Source organism: Ambystoma mexicanum, chromosome 8 (assembly GCF_040938575.1).
Source record: "Ambystoma mexicanum isolate Mex_15411 chromosome 8, UKY_AmexF1_1, whole genome shotgun sequence".
Taxonomy (NCBI): domain Eukaryota; kingdom Metazoa; phylum Chordata; class Amphibia; order Caudata; family Ambystomatidae; genus Ambystoma; species Ambystoma mexicanum.
The window spans coordinates 393,402,112-393,419,125 of record NC_090929.1 but is presented as its reverse complement, the minus strand read 5'-3'; the positions used below and the strand labels follow the sequence as shown (position 1 = coordinate 393,419,125).

At 43.5% G+C, this 17,014-nt stretch overlaps 1 protein-coding gene and 1 long non-coding RNA gene across 6 annotated transcripts in view; one reads left to right on the top strand and one right to left on the bottom strand.

The window, feature by feature from the left end:
• RGS3 (regulator of G protein signaling 3) overlaps positions 1 to 17,014 on the top strand; it is a 1,502,625-nt gene that overhangs the window by 1,118,345 nt on the left and 367,266 nt on the right. The gene's annotated exons all lie outside the window — the stretch shown is intronic.
• LOC138473599 (uncharacterized) overlaps positions 6,067 to 17,014 on the bottom strand; it is a 37,234-nt gene continuing 26,286 nt past the window's right edge. Inside the window, exons 2-3 of the long non-coding RNA XR_011268806.1 lie at positions 6,543 to 6,652; positions 6,067 to 6,454 (exon numbers count right to left, since the gene is read on the bottom strand). This is a non-coding gene — a long non-coding RNA (uncharacterized lncRNA). The remainder of the gene's footprint in view (positions 6,455 to 6,542; positions 6,653 to 17,014) is intronic.

Here is a 17,014-nt window from a genome sequence, read left to right as displayed (position 1 = left end):
ACATGTGTCCCGTTTGCACCTTGAAAGTTTAAGCAGAGGCGTAGCTAGGATTGGCTAATAAGTGGGGCCTGAAGCCAACGTAGTTGGGCCCACCACAGCAACATTGACATCTGTAAATGCCCACACAGAGCAGCTGAGTTGGCATTTAGAGATTTTGGCTGGGCATGCCCCGCTCAGGCCCTATCCTGTCTACACCTCCGGGTTTAAGACCCTTTAAGATAGTTTTAACTTTGGTCTCTTGCTAGGCCATAAAGACTGCGTATGGAAACTAAGGCACAATAACCAAATACTAAAGCGACACATCGGAGACGAGGTTAGTTTTCCAAACAAGTCTGGTTTATTTCAAAGTATTTTCAGTCGGCCGACCGGGTCTCACAGCCTCACCACGTGTGTTCCCAAACACTATGAGATGCGAGAGAGAGCGAGCGGCGCTCAAGCAGCAATATATATACATTAGACATGATCTTAGACATGAAGGCAATTCGATACGCCCACATACATGTCGTACAGGCTAGGGTTCAGTGATTGACAATTATGACAAGTCTTCATTCAGCCTAAACATAGTTATTCTAGCAAAGGCAGCAGAGACATCTTTCTCGTATGGGGAACATGGAGCTCTGGTTGAGCAAGGATATTGTGTTCTTAGCAGGGAAACATTCCTTACTACGTTATCTGTATGACTTGGGTCATGAGCTAAGGGTCAGATAGTTCTGAAGATTAAATGCGGCTACTGCTCGCCTTCAAGGACGTAGTGAGAGAGAAAAACAATGTATTTCTGCACACTTTGCCATTCCTGTATGTGTTAGTATTTCAGCATTCAGGCCGTGGCCTCGCACTGTGTGTGAGTTCGAAGCATAGAATATATTTGCAAAGTGTTTTGACAGAAAGGAAAAAAGCAAATGGCCGACATTATACAAAATGGACGCCCTTTGGTTATGTTGACGATTCTTTTGTCGCCATGTTTGTCACGTGATGCGATTGGTTTCAGGCGAACATACTATACATATCATTCGATTATAGGGTTACTTTTCTGGTCTAACAAACCCTCCTTTTGGCCGTAAGCCAAAAGCATCATCCATACATCGCGTCTTCATCGGACCATGTATCTGATTCCGAACTACCCATATTGCTGTAATCGTCATCAGAAATATTAATTGCCATAAATTCTTTAATTATTTAATTTTCGTGTTGTGCACCTTCACTTAATATGCGAGGAGGTTTCGTTCTAATTGCATTTACACACTCATTTGTAATTTGGGAGCAGAAGACTAGCAGGCATTGTATGCAACAACAGCACAACATGAGGATTCCAAATATCATGACCAGAATTGCAATTAGTTTCCATCCCCATGATCGCAGCAGTTCCCAGAACCATGAACTTACAAGCTCAGCCTTTCCACTTACCTAGCCAATGTCAAGCTGGCTAAAGCCACTTTTTTCGCCCAACAAATTGAAAGTGCTCTATGTAAACCTAAAACACTATTTTCTATTGTTCAATCACTCTCCTCCTCTGAACCCCTTACCTCGATGGTTAAACCATCGCAAAAGCTATGCAATGACCTAGCATCGTTTTTTATTACGAAAATCGATGGGATACGATCTAACATCGCCAAATCTCTCGCTATGCAATCTTCCGGCACTACTAACTTTGTGCCACTCACCCTCACTGACCCCCCTGCCAGCTGGTCCACCTTTCCTCTATTCACTGAGGCAGAGGTTCTAGCAGCGATTCTTAAAATTAAATCCTCTTCTCCAGAGGATGCTATTCCGGCAAGTATGATGAAGACTATTGCCCCAGACATTCTGTTTGACGTCACAGCGGCTATTAACAATTCATGCCAGTCTGGTCTGGTTCTGCCGGAACTTAAATCTGCTAGGGTTATTCCCCTGCTTAAGAAGCCGTCTCTTGATCCTACTATCCCCTCTAATTTTCGCCCCATATCCCTGCTCCCGTTCTTGTCTAAACTCTTGGAATCTCTGGTCACGCCCCTTCTCTCCTCCTTTCTGGAATCTTCTAAGATCTTTAATCCTGCCCAGGCAGGTTTTAGGCCAGGAAGAGGAACAGAGAGTGTGCTTGTCTCAGTGCAAGATGACATGTCCAGACTCGCGGACGCAGGTGGTGTTGGAGCTTTGATTCTGCTGGATCTGTCCGCCGCATTTGATACGGTGGACCATCCTATTCTTCTCTCACGTCTAGCACAAATCGGGATCTCTGGATCAGTCCTGGCTTGGTTTACCTCTTTTCTTGCAGACCGCACTCAGACCCTTGCTATGCCCCCTTTTCTCTGTGTCCCTTGTGCCCTCACCTGTGGTGTCCCCCAGGGATCCTCTCTTTCCCCTATCCTATTCAATATCTACATATGGGCGCTGGTCTGCCTTATCCACTCGTATGGACTTAATTGCTATTCCTACGCGGATGATACCCAAATCCTGATCCGTTTGGATCAGGATCATATCAAGGTCTCAGCTTCTCTTCATGACTGCTTGACATCAGTCGGTGTCTGGATGGACCAAAATTGGCTCAAGCTTAATGGCGACAAGACTGAGGTGATGTTGGTGGGTTGCCCTCCCTGCCCGTCATTATGGACCCCTGCTTTTTGGCCTACCTTACTGGGCCCCCTGCCCTGTCCAGTGGACAAAGTAAAAAACTTAGGAGTCATTCTTTCCACCTCCCTGTCCATGACAAATCAGGTCTCTACGGTCTGCCAATCCGCCCACCACCAGATTAGGGTACTTAAGAGGGTCCTTCCTATGATCCCAGAGGCTATGCGCCCTCCTGTGGTAGCTGCATTAGTCCTCTCACGGTTGGACTAATGCAATTCCTTATACCTCGCTCTGCCGACGGGCCTTCTCCAACGTCTCCAACGTATACAGAACCTGGCAGCTAGACTAGCCACAGGTTCCCCCTATGGAGCTCATATCTCGCCAGTGCTTCGTCAACTCCACTGGCTCCCAGTGGCCCAGCGAGTTAAGTTCAAGTCACTGTGTATTGTCCACCGAGCAATCCAGGGCCTAGGTGCTGAGTTTCTTCAAACCAAATTTGTCCGTTATATCCCGGAACGCAACCTTCGTTCCCTGAACACCAATCTCTTGGTGGTTCCTAAGTATAACCGGGAAAGACTCGGTGGCAGTGCCTTTTCCATTGCTGCGGCAAGGCTGTGGAACACCCTCCCACTGCCACTCAAGTCTATCTCCAACCATCTGGCTTTCAGGAAAGCCCTGAAAACTTTATTTTAGCTCTCTGACTATTACTGTGCTTCCTGTTTGATAGCTTCCTCACCAGCGCCATGATGCCCTAGGGCGACCGTGCGCTTTACAAGTTCAGGTAACATAACATAACATAACATATTCAGATTCCAATCACCTGTGGGAACATGAATTTCAGAACTTAGGACAATTCATTTTATTAATTGCTTCAAATATCGTGGGGGAGGAGTCACTTACGAATACACAGCATGCTGACCCCATGTCATGATGCCTACCTCCAAGGAGCCAGGTCCGACCCAGCAACCCCAGAGGCAGGCATCATTTACCCCAGGGGAGTGCCAGCGGGCCCAAACTGGGGCCCTTTGGACGCAGTCCTGGCGCCCTAGGCGCCAGGCTCATGTTGGACCCCTGTCCTGGCGCCTTAGGCGCCAGGCTCATAAAGCTAGACATGTGTTCAAGTGTTTTAATGTGCACTTGCCTGATGCAGACCATGCTGCTACATCCAGGCCCTCTTGAGGCCTGAATGGAACTACTTTACCTGTGGGACTACTTTCCACCCGGGTGTGGTCAGGGAAGGATACATACCTGATCGGTGGAAGGATACACACTTGGAACTCCTTCCAAAGCTATTTAAACCACACCCGATCAGCAACTCACGCTTCGCGTTGTTCTGCTCCTCACAGCTGGACGCTCACCGTGTCAGCTCCTGCATCTGGACCTCGGCCACGCCTGTCAGTATCCTGGGTCACCAGCAAAGGGAGACAAAAGACCTTACCTGCTAAATCGGAACCACGGAGACATCACACCGACGATCCTGAAAAGGAAGACATCATTTTTAAAAGCATTTCGCTACGATCACTGCAGCGCTGCATTTCTCTCACCTATCCTGGACGCCTCCATCTTCGGCAGCGATCATCCGGATCCACAGCCACTTCCCAGAGCCTAGAGAGAAAAAGACAAGAACAAGGTGAGAGAAGGAAAGGAATAGGAAAAGCTCAGTTTCCTTCTAAGACTTACCTGTTGGGTCATTCCCATTTCATTTCGGGTCTTGCCGCTTCCAGGCATTTTCCGGACCCCGGCCCCTATGGGGAAAAAAGACAAAGACATTGAATGAGCGAATGCAAAGACATTACCCGAGCGCTCATCCAGAACTTACCTGTCATTTACTGGAACTGCACGTTTCACTTCGGGTCGGCGCCATATCTCCGGCATTCCGAACCCCGGCCCCTAAGGGGAAAAAGACATAAGCATTAGCCCTTGCTGCAACACGACAATGAACATTATTTTTAAGCTTGGACTTTTGAACTTGCAGCAGAACTTTTACAGCGCCTTACCTGAATAGTCAAGCCTACCTGAACTCCCATCAATCCTCAATCCAGTGAAGTAACTGGGTTTCAACGCGCCCCTGCATCAGAAGCACAATGGCGAGCTCATCCTTCCTGAACCCTAAGGTGAGACTTCACAGGGAATCGTGGAAGGGTATCGTGGAGGGTTGGAAGAGAGTGGGAGGCTTGAGCATAACTCAGTCAGTAGGTAATACTCCCTTTTCACGCACAGGGGAATATTCCTGCGAGCCAGAGAAGCCAGAGTAGAGGGGCCCTTCCTGTCCATCTTCAGAGTCCTGCGCTTCACCATTGAAGAAGCATCAGCACTCGAAGCCAGACCTGCGCCTCCGTGGGAATCAGGTGAGCGTTACACCCCACCAATTTGCATACTCCTCCACGATCAGCCAAAGGTATATCAAGGACCATTCTATTTTGAAGTGCAATCAATCTGATTGCTTTTTGTTCCAATGTCATATTATAGAGTATATCCGTAGTTCCATTTATTGTTTTTTCTAACATCCTAGACAGTTTCCTTATATTCCACGAATGTATTGCTTGTCCCCAAAATGATATAAATGATTTCGCTATATCCCCTACAATCTGCCCTGTGGTATCATCTCGACGTGGCCGAGATCTAGATAGTTTTGCTATCTCTGAGGTTTTGGAAAGAAATGCACCAGGTAGAAGTATACCTAAATAACAGGTCCCTTCCCAAGTTCTAGGTAACCATGGGCAGGCCAGATCTCCACATAAAAAATAGACAGAACCTCCTATATATAATGGTTTTTCTTCTTGCTCAAGCACAGCAATGTTCATGCATCTAGTGAATGTTTCCGCCGGGAGGGAACCCTTTTTCCGTAAGCAAAATGGGACAGAACGTGGACTATGATTAATAGTATGAGAGGGAGGCACATCATCATTATTTCCTACCGGAGCCATTTTAAAAGTGATTAGGGACTTGTAATACCTAGAGAGCCTATCTACTGGACTTGTTGTTACCAGTTTTATTTTGCTTCTGCTTGTAAATACGGAACAACCCAACGGTTCCAATACCAATCTTTAAAATTCATTTATGTCTGTTCCATCGAACTGAACAAAAGAAGGGGGGTGGGAGGCACTAACACATCAATAATTAAATAAACAATCACTAATTAAATGTCGACATAGGTACTCAATTTACATAAACTTCAGGTGCAAAGGGGCAAATGCCACGAGGCCACTCGGGGCTGAATAGAGACTAAAGAAACAAAACCGTTTGTCACCACACGGTAGCCCCATATGCACTCCTATGGGAAAATCTCCCTGGTAACACTCACAGGTCTATCTACCCTGCAGTCCCTAGGAAGGAATGCAGACGGGAGTATAGCCTTAAACTTTTTAAAACTGTTTTAAGAAACCAATGTTTTGTACCAGCACTTAATCTGTATAGTTCTCGAGAGGAGAGCAGGCGTGTTTACATGGTACATTTTCAATTTTAAAGAAAAGTGGTAAGAGAGCCAATGCTCAAACGTACATACAAATTCAAATGAGGGTATGCGTATGCATCAGATAGATTTTTTAATGATGCAGAAGAGTATAACAAGTGGAGTACAATAATGAGTCCAAGTGCTACTCAGCACTAATCCACAACATCTGTATAACACACTTTCTAATTTTTCTTCAAACAATAACAAAGATGATCGCTTCTTGCGAGTTTTCAAAAAAGGATAAGAGGGCTTCTCAAAGAAATTCACAGTGGCTAGTGTTTACTGCATTCACACTAGAACTGTTTTTAAGTAAAACCTCAAAGTCCATTAGGACTATTCCAAATAGCACACTTGAATTCAAACAGTTGCCAACACGTTTCGGATTACTACAGAATCCATCTTCAGGGCTATAGTTGCCATTTGTTCCAGTTCTTCCAAATATATCACAATTCAGGTCTATAAAAATAACAGAGAACATAATCACTAAATGTTTACCATTTTACTACCACAACAGATCACTAATAGTATTAAGGGGATCACAAACCTTGTAGTCCATCAATAGTAGATGTCAGGTAATCGAGTCAAACTCTCAGGGCCTCAGTGCACTACTGGGTCCAGCCGTAAAGGTTGTCGGACGTGAGGATACCCGGTACCCTATGGGAATGGAAGAATGGTGGATGTGAATTAAAAACAGGGAAACCTCATTGTCAAATAACATCATGCCCCTAAAGCCTCTCAGCGAGTCTCGAATAATCTCATGTACAAGTGGCACACTTTACTCGGCTCCGCGCAGTGAGCAGTTCCCGACATACTGACCCGTGAGGGAAGTAAAGGGGCATAAAGTGTCACTTAGCCGATTTGAAAATCACGGTGCTTCAAACCAAAAACGGCAAGCACCCCAAACATGCGGTCGCAGCCGGATTAACTACAAGCACGTTGTAACATTCTATTGGTACTAGCGTGCAGTAACACGGTTCCCCATTGCAGCACTAACCATCAAAGCTTTTAAGAGGAGCGTATGTCTTCTAACCTACGTACATGTGTATCAATAGAAAACATGTCGGACACCTATACAATGACAGTTTGATTCGAGGAAACTCCTCTGGCGAGCGCTCACCTCGCTGCGTCTGGGGACAGTCAGCCGTCCGACGCAGAAGCGCAGGGCTCTAAGTGTCTTGTGTTTATCGGTTGCCGTGGTGACTTTGCGCATGCGCGCGTGTGCCCCGGCCTCCATCTTGAAGTGGGCAATCGTGATCCTACTTACAAGCAATGCATAGTACAGTGAATATACTGATGTGGAGGGATCCCTCGATCGCCGAAGCATCAAAGAACTGCATTTCTAACTAACTAATGGTGGGTCCTTAGTAACACGTGCATGCCGGGTTGGCAATCACGTGTAGAATGTGTAAGGTGTAAAAAGCACTTATGGTGGATATACGGGTTGTAACAGCAGTACATTAATTGGGCTACTTGAAGGGGGATAGGGGTAATGCAGATCCAGGTCTGCTGGGGCTCCCATAGCCACCCAGTTCAATAGTACTAGAATCTCACAATTGCTTGGAGGTGGACACAGGGGAAATGCAGATCACGGTCTGCTGGGGCCCCCATGGCCACCAGGTTAATTTCTACTAATGTATATCAGAATCACAGCATACGTTGTGTGTTCTATTCCAACAGCCATGAAACTAGCCATAGCCTGCTCCATAGCAACTGCATCTTCAGTCTATTCCAGTATAAATGATGAACCTCAGAGGACAAGCCTCCCCATTCTGCCGTGCTAGGAACACGTAAGCGCGGCGTCCTAGCCGTTCACATTCTAAAAATCATTTAGCAGCCCAATCTTTTGCAGGACAGATAACATTTCCCAAATTTGTCCATAATTTCTCACTTTCATGAACAGACAACCAAGGTGCAGCATATGATTAAGGTAAAGTCAGAAGCCTATCACAACAATCTGCCGTACTTGGAACCCCCAAGGCAAGCACCCAAGCCGTTCACAATCTTATTGACATCTGCCAGTATGTTACTTAGCTGGACATGTTACTTGTGTTAGAAAAAGCACATCAAATCAAATTCAAGGTTCATACCCCTTGGGCTGAGACAGTCCAGTAGTTCTATCTATAGAATTTCTCTCTGTTGGAGCTTCCTTGAAATGCCACCACCCCTCGACCCCAGTTTAACCTGTTCGAGTATGCCACATTTTAATTGTGCCACTGTCTGTCTGGCTTCTGCAAAATGTACCGCTACTGGTGATTTCTGGCTCTTGGTACGGATGTTAGATTTATGCTCCGTCCAGCGTATCTTGGCCTTCCTAGTGGTCATCCCCACATAGTAGTAGCCACATGGGCATTTCAGGCCATAAATAACGTTCACTGCATCACATGTACATGAGTGTTTAAGCCAAATTGGTTTGCCTGAGTGTGGATGTCTGATAATGTTGCCCTTAATCACATTAGCACAATGTTGGCAATTCAAACAGGGGGTAGTACCCCTGAATGTACCCATATCAGGTCTCGGGGTTTATAGTTCTGCCTTAATGAGGCTACTACGTAGTGCCTTATTGTTCTTATAAGCAAATGTGGGTGTTTGTGGGAAAAGTTGTTTTTAGCTTTGGGTCCATTTGTAGCATTGCCCAATGTTTCTGTATTATTTTCTTAATTCTTTTACTTTGTGCAGAGTGTTTCGTGACATATACAAGTGTTTCGCCGGTCTTCGGAGCTTACGGTGTAAGCAACGTCTCTCTCTGAATTTTGCTCACTCTGTCTTTCACACTGTCTATGAGTCTATGCTCATAGCCCCTTTCCTGGAAGTTCTTCTCAAGCATTACAGATTGTCGTGTATATTCTGATGGCTCTGAAATATTTCGCCTGTACCTTAGAAATTGGCTCAGGGGGACGCTGTCCAATGTTCTCTGTGGGTGAAAGCTAGTCGCAAGAAGCAGACTATTCCTGTGAGTCGCTTTCGTAAAGATCTGGGTCTCCAATTTCTGTGCTTGCTCATAGATCTCAATGTCCAAGAAGTGAATGCTAGACTTACTCGTAAGCGTTGTAAATTGGATTCTCGGATGCATCTGGGTTCATCATATTGAAAAAGTCTTGTAGTTCATCTTCCGGTCTACTCCAGATCCCGAAAATGTCGTCAATATATCGTGTGTACATGGTCAGGTGCCTCGACCATCTTGGTGATGTAATCACGTGTTCGTGCTCGAGCCATTGCTGCCCCCATGCTAGTTCCTGAAATTTGCAAAAAGTATCCCTCATCGAACTTAAAAAAAGTTGTTCATCAGAACAAGCTTAAGTATGGTCAATACAAAAACTCGGTCTCCTTGGCAATCCTCTGAATTTAGTAACAACCATTCCACTGCCTCCAATCCCGATTCGTGGGCTATATTTGTGTACAGTGACGTCACATCCATTGTAAATAGTGTGTCCCGCCCTTCAAAAACTGTACTCCTTGTTTGAAGTTTTTTTTAAAAAAGCCCTGGTATCCCTCAAATACGTGGGTGTGTTCTGTATTAAGGGTTGTAGGATCCTGTCCAAGTACTGTGCGAGTGGCTCCAAAAGGCTCTCTGTTGCAGCAATTATTGGGCGTCCTGGAGGTTTCACAAGCCTTTTGTGAATTTTAGGAAGTATATATAAGACCAGTGTTATAGGGTGCTTATTCTCCAAAAACCTCTGTGTTTTCTCAGATATAACCTCCCTCTTTTCTGCTTCATCCAGCCTTTCCTCTATCAAGACCATTACTCGTGTAGTCGGATTAAACAAAATGTCCTGATACGTTTCCTTGTCGGACAACTGCCGTTCTATTTCCTCCAAGTAATCATGTTTATCCATCAGCATGAGGGCACCCCCCTTGTCTGCAAGTTAAAAAATTATTGCGTTGTTATCCAACAAGTTCTTCAATGTTTGGCGCTCTCGACCCGAAAAGTTGCTTAGTCCTTTGCTCTTATACTGCAGTTTGTTCAGGTCTTGGAGTATTGCCTTCTCAAAGGTTGAAAGGACATGATTCTGTACTGGCGGGTTGAACTCGCTCTTTGGATGCATCTCGAGGTACTCCAATCCCTCATCGCCTTCCTGGCCATCTTCTTCCAAGCCTGCAAAGAACAGTTTCAACTTAATTTTCCTAAGTAACTTGAAGAAGTCGATCTTCTCTTTCAGAAGTGTACTGTTGTTCTGTGGAAGGAATGAGAGCCCATTTCTCAGCACCTGCAGTTCTAGACGGGAGAGTCTGTAAGAGGATATATTCACTACTATGTCTTTTTCTGTGTCTTCTTTCTGGGGTGATTTATTTTTTTTCCGCATCTGATAGGTCTTTTTCTAAAAAATACACCTCTGCGTCTGTTGTTATAGTACTGCTAGATTCCGCAGTTTGTATTGATTCAGGCTCTGTAGCCGGGTCTAATTCTTTGCTTGAGGCGTCTGAAGACGTGACCCCGGTATGATCCGCTCCTGATTTTGGTGTTTTGCCTTGATATGGGTTATTAGGGCGATGCCTATAGTATTCTTGCCATGTATAAACAATGTCCAACTTATAATCGAGCGTATCCCGTCTGAATTTACGAATTTTCCTTGTTTGTAACTCCTGCCTGTACCTTTGTATTTTTTGATTTGTGTCGTCTAGGACTTCTTGGAGTTGATCAGCAGAATAGCATTTGGTTAAAGATGTTTTGATGTTTTCAATATCTTCGTCTAGAGTCTTAAGGCTCTGTGCAAGCTCTTCAATTGTAAGGAGTATAAGATCCAATGAGCACTTGTTAAGAATCTGGCGCCATCTTTTCACGAAAGTGGGATTTTCCTTGCACACTGTAGGTTTGAGATTAACCCTTAACCCCCTTGGATCCTCTGTGCCTTATAATACTGAGCTAATGTTGATGCATGTAGTTTGAGATTAACTTCCCGTCGTATTTTCCACGCTAGTTGTTTGAGTGCCTCTGGTTTCTCCATGGTTAATAACTCCTCCCCCGTTAGTTTAATAAGTGATAAAATGTGGTTAGCTTCCTCTGTGCTGAAACGTAAGGTCTCAGCTCTATTATTGGTAGTCTGGTCTATTTTTGTGAAGGACATACTGGTCCATGGACTAAATATGAGTTAAATCTTCCTGTGTCCTCCCTAGTGTGTGGCCGCTAAGGAAAAAGTGAACAAAAGAAGGGGGGCCGTAGGCACGAACACATCAATAATTAAATAAACAATAACTAATTAAATGTCGACATAGGTACTCAATTTACATAAACTTCAGGTGCAAAGGGGCAAATGCCACTCGGCCACTCGGGGCTGAATAGAGACTAAAGAAACGAAACCATGTGTCACCACACGGTAGCCCCATATGCACTCGGAAAATCTCCCTGGTAACACTCACAGGTCTATCTACCCTGCAGTACCTAGGAAGGAATGCAGACGGGAGTATAGCCTTAAACTTTATAAAACTGTTTTAAGAAACCAATGTTTTGTACCAGCACTTAATCTGTATAGCTCTCGAGAGGAGAGCAGGCGTGTTTACATGGTAATTTTTCAATTTTAAAGAAAAGTGGTAAGAGAGCCAATGCTCAAACGTACATACAAATTCAAATAAGGGTATGCGTATGCATCAGATAGATTTTTTAATGATGCTGAAGAGTATAACAAGTGGAGTACAATAATGAGTCCAAGTGCTACTCAGCACTAATCCACAACATCTGTATTACACACTTTCTAATTTTTCTTCAAACAATAACAAAGATGATCGCTTCTTGCGAGTTTTAAAAAAAGGATAAGAAACCGAGGGAATGGTTCAAATTGCTCCCGCACATACTTTACTAAGTTTGTTTTTCAGGATACTGTTCTGACGTTCTACTAAACCGGCACTCATCCGTTTTCTGGCAGAATGGAATCGTTTATCACTCTGGAGACCTGCACAGATTTGCAATATCACGGCCTCAATAAAAGTGCGGGCCGTTATCTGACCATCTGACCATATGACACGGAGCAGGCCGAAACGGGGAAAGTATTCTTTTAGCATGGCTTTAGCTGTGGACATAGCTGTACAGTCTTTCAGTGGATAGGCCTCTACCCATTTACTGAAGGCACAAACCACCACGAGAAAATACTTATAGTTTTGGCACCTCTCCATTTCTATGAAATCAAAATGGATGACTTCAAATGGCATAGACGGCGGGCCAAAACTACCTACTGGTGTCACTGTTCCCTTTCCAATGTTATCTTGTAAACAAGTCATGCAGTTCTGTACCAATCTTTCTAATGTGTGGATTCTGCCATACAGAATCCATGTGTATCATTTTTCTAGCACATATGTGTGTTGGACTGTGGGCCATAGTGACCATTGCCATCACATAGTCATTTGGTAAAATCCATCTGTTATTTTTCTTGCCCACCCAACAACCTTCAGAATCTAATTCTGCTGGGCCCTCAGACCAATTTTTTATTTCATCTACAGTAGCTTCTGCTTGCATTTCCTTAACTGTTGCAATTCCATTCTCTATCATGCATACTTTTTCGACATACATTTTTGTGTGTAAATCAGTGGCAGTTTGTTTCGCAATTTTGTCTGCAAATGTGTTTCCCTTTCCAACATTACATGTTACTTTTTTATGTGCTTCACATTTCATTATTGCTAATCGCTTGGGAAGTGCAAGTGCTGACAATTTCACTATCAAAGTGCCATGTTGGATTTTGGTTCCGTGTGATGTCAGGAAACCCCTTTCAGCCCATAATCAACCAAAATTGTGTACCGCCCCAAAAGCATACTGACTGTCAGTATATATGTTTACATTGAGATTTGCAGAGATTTCATATGTTCTTGTCAACACTATTATTTCTGTAGCTTGTGCTGAGTTATATGGGAATCTTTTGCTTTCTATAATACTTTTCAGTATAGTGATGGCATAAGCAGCAGTTGACGTGCCATCTGGTAATTTAAAACGAGAACAGTCACAAAACAGTTCTCCATCTGGCTCTTTCAGTGGGGTGTCAGTTAGGTCTATTCTTCCTTTTGTCTCTTGTTCAGTAACCATTAAGCAATCATTGGGGAATTGTTGTTCACTCCCTATCTCATTTGGAGGGGGCCTTAACTCGGCCTGATTTAAAGCGCAACACCTTTTAATTTGGATATGCTGGTGCAAATAGAACTATGTCATACCTTGATAATTTGGCTGATGTAAGGTGATGCGTCTGCGTTCTATTTAAAAGAACGTCCACTGAGTGAGGTACCATTGCGGTTAAAGCGTGACCGAAAACCATTCCCTCGGTTTGTTTTACTGACGCGGCGGCTGCAGCAACAGCTTGCAAGCAACGCGGCAAAGCACATGCAACAGGATCCAACGTGGAAGAGAAGTAACCGCATGGTCTATTTCTCCCCCTGTGTTCCTGAGACAAAAAGGCCAAAGCACATCCATTATTTTCATGAACAAATAACTTAAAATTCTTATCGTAATTTGGCGTGCCCAAAACTGGAGCCGAACATAATGCAGCCTTAAGCAGGTCAAATGCTTCTTGACATTCCATTTTCCATGGCAAAGGTAAGGTAACATCTTTCCTTGTCAATGCCACTATTGGTTTCACGATCATCGAAAAGTTAGCGATCCACTGCCTATAATATGAAGCCATGCTAATTAAAGCCCTGACTTCTTTCTGCGTATTTGGAATAGGCATATCAGAGATGCTTTCTATTCCTTCTGGTGTCAATCTTCTTCCCTCCTTCAAAAGGAGGTAGCCCAAGTAGGCCACTTCCTTTCAACAATACTGGAATTTTTTCAACAACGCTTTGTGTCCATGTGCTGCTAAATGTGTCAATAATGCAACTGCACTTTCTTTACAAATTTCTTCTGTGTCTGCTGCTATTAACAAATCGTCTATGTACTGTAGTAATACGCAGCCTGTCGGTAGTTCAAGCATATCGAATTGTTCCTTCAAAGCTCTACTTTAAATTCTTGGACTTTCAGTGTAGCCCTGCGGAATTCGTGTGAATGTAAATGAACGTCCTCCTGGAGTAAAAGCAAACAAACATCTGCTATCCGGATGCACAGGGATACTAAAGAATGCTTTTTTCAGATCAATCACACTAAAATATGAAGCAGAGGCTGGAATCATAGTCAGAATTGTAGTCGCATCTGGGACTAATGGAAATTGAGGATCAACCACTTTATTTACTCCGCGTAAATCAATTATAAAACAGTAAGGTATATCATTACCTCCTTTCATGTAAACTGGAAGAATCAGACTATTGCAAGTACTACCAGAAGTTTCTTCAATAACGTTTCTTTTAATGAAACCTGATACAATGCATTTCAATGCTTTTTCTCCCTCAGCCGAAATTTTGTATTGCGGAATACGCGGCAATGTAATCCCTTCTTTCAAAACAATTTTTACTGGCTCTACTTTCAAACAACCAACATCATTGTCGTTCACTGCCCATATACAGGCTGGTACTTTACTCAATTCAGTCGGTAGTGGCTTAGATACAAATTGCAATACAGGAGTATTTTGGTCTTTTGTGGTGAGTTTGTCAAATACACTCCATCAGGAGAACAATAAATGACTGCATTCAATTTCTTCAATAAATTTAATCCCAACAAATCTTCGCCACAGTTTTTTCATCAAAAGAAATGGGCAAGACTCTGTGAATGGATCTAGTGTTATAGGTACTGGTTGTGACACTGGACTAATTACACTCGAACCTGAGAACCCTACTGAGACATTTTTATGCCCTGACAGTGGTAGTTCTGGAACCCGCTGATGGTCAATTGAACATTTTTGTGCACCTGTGTTCACTAAAAAATGTGCTCCCTATTTCCAACCTTCATTTCTACGTAGGGCCCTTTCTGGTCTACGGGAATAGATACTGGTTCCAACACCTGTCTCGGGCTGTCCTAGTAGAACAGTACATCATCAGATGTAAAGTCGCCAGAGTAATATGCAATGGACTGATTGTCAAAAACATTCCCACCATTTGTATTGTTTCGTTGTTGATTCTGGTTCTGATTCTGATTACCCCGGTTATCCTGAAATTGTGGCGCTCTTTGGTTTCTATTCTGTCCTTGTATTCCAGGACGACCTCTGTTGTCTTCTCGGAAAAGTCCCATTTCTATTCTGTATATGCGGGCACCGTGCTCGCCAATGGCCTTCTTGTCTACAATAGGCACATTGATTAATCCCTATTGGACCCCTTTGCATATTGGACATTAATGCAAATTGGACTCTGGACGGTGCATTCCCACCACCTCTATTATTGTTCGCTACTTGCTGTAACCGTACTCTTGTTTCCAAATTCCCTTTGTCCCTCAGTTCCTTATTCTTTTCCGAATTTACTCTGTTCTCATAATACTGGGCCATGTGTAATACTTCACTTTGTGTTTTTTCTTGCCATGCGCTTTCAGATGTCATTGTTAAACTTTGGATTTTCGGTAATAACCCTCGCAAAAACTTATCAACAAACAATCTCTTTCCGGGTTCAGTACTTACATCTTGACCACTAAAATCTGTGAATACTTCTTCAAATCGATTAAAATAATCTGTCGCTCCTTCCTCTTTGCTCTGCAAACAAGCAGTCAATTTATCCTAGACTATTCTTTTCTTGGGCACCAAAGTTTTCAATTTCTCTACTATTCGCAATGTTAAGGCCAACATTACCTGCGGTGGCTTCTCTCCAGCCTTTCTCTCACTATCAATTCTAGTCAAATTCTCCCATGTATCACCTAACATCGGCACGTCATTTATATTTCTAACCTGTTTCCATATGTCTACAGGAAGAATCGCGGGAAACAATAAATCAATGTCACTCAATGTAAAAACGGATGCATTCAAAACAGATTCAATTTCCTTATAGAATCCTGACGAGTTCTTCCTAATATCAGGGATCGTTTGCTTTATAGTATTTACCTCTTGCCTCGAAAAAGGGACATGTACAAACTGGGCGATTATAATGAGCTTCTATTGTTCGCGCTGGAGTTCCTCCAGAGGCAGCAACTTCTACTTTTGGGACAAATGTGGGAGGCACCTCTCTCATGGGTAATTGCAAAATAGGAGATTCTACATTTGTTTGTCTATTAAGCAACAAAGCTAAACCGAGTGAAAAAGCAGTCGTTCCAGTTTCAGGCGAAAATGCTCTTTTATAAATTGTCATTAAATCAGTGGGACAACATATCTTATTCTTCATACATTCATCTTGTAGGTACTCTACCATAACCTGTAATACCTTTCTCTGGATTTCTGGTGTATACTGACTAAACGTATCATGCACTTCAATTGGGGAAATGGCGGCATCCGTAATCCATCTAAGCGCATCTTGCGTACAAATCTGCATTTCTTCACTAAGGTTTCAACGGTGGCAAAAATCGTTGCTGGACATACGACATATGTGGTTTATCTTGTTTCAATAATTCTCAATGCAATCGATCAAGTTCTCGCTTAAACACAAATATTCATCCTACGCGTTCTCATACTTTCGCATTATCTCGCAAATTCGAAAGAACAACCAAATCGCGCAACTGTTGCGGTACCACTGTATCGCTCAAATGACTCCACATTTTCACAAGATAATTCCTCAGGCATTCTAACCATACCTGTTGTTCACCAAGGCCTCTATGATCAGATATGGAACTTTGCACAGCCACTTCATTGCCATCATCAATATACGTATCGGCCCATTCTTTCAGTTCTTCTTTCCTTTCTTTGCTAATCGTACTATGAGTCTGTCTAATGCTTCCTTGTGCAGGCCCCATCTCTGTAGAACTGCCCGCTAACGCGGCTAACTCATGCTCTGAAGGCGGTGGAGGAAATTATGTCACAGGCGCAGGAGGAGAGGAACTGCTTACTGCAGGTGCAGATGGAATAACGGGAATGGGAGGTACATAAGGAGGAGGTGCAACTGGGTCAGTACTTTGATGTTCATTTCTTCGCTCATTTAACATTTAGTTTATTATTTCGTCTGATGTATGCAAGTCTTGCTAAAGATATATTTTCTGTACATCTAATTGGAAAGCCCTGTCCATGTTCCTAATGGCTTCTGTCTGCTGATGTTGGTCAT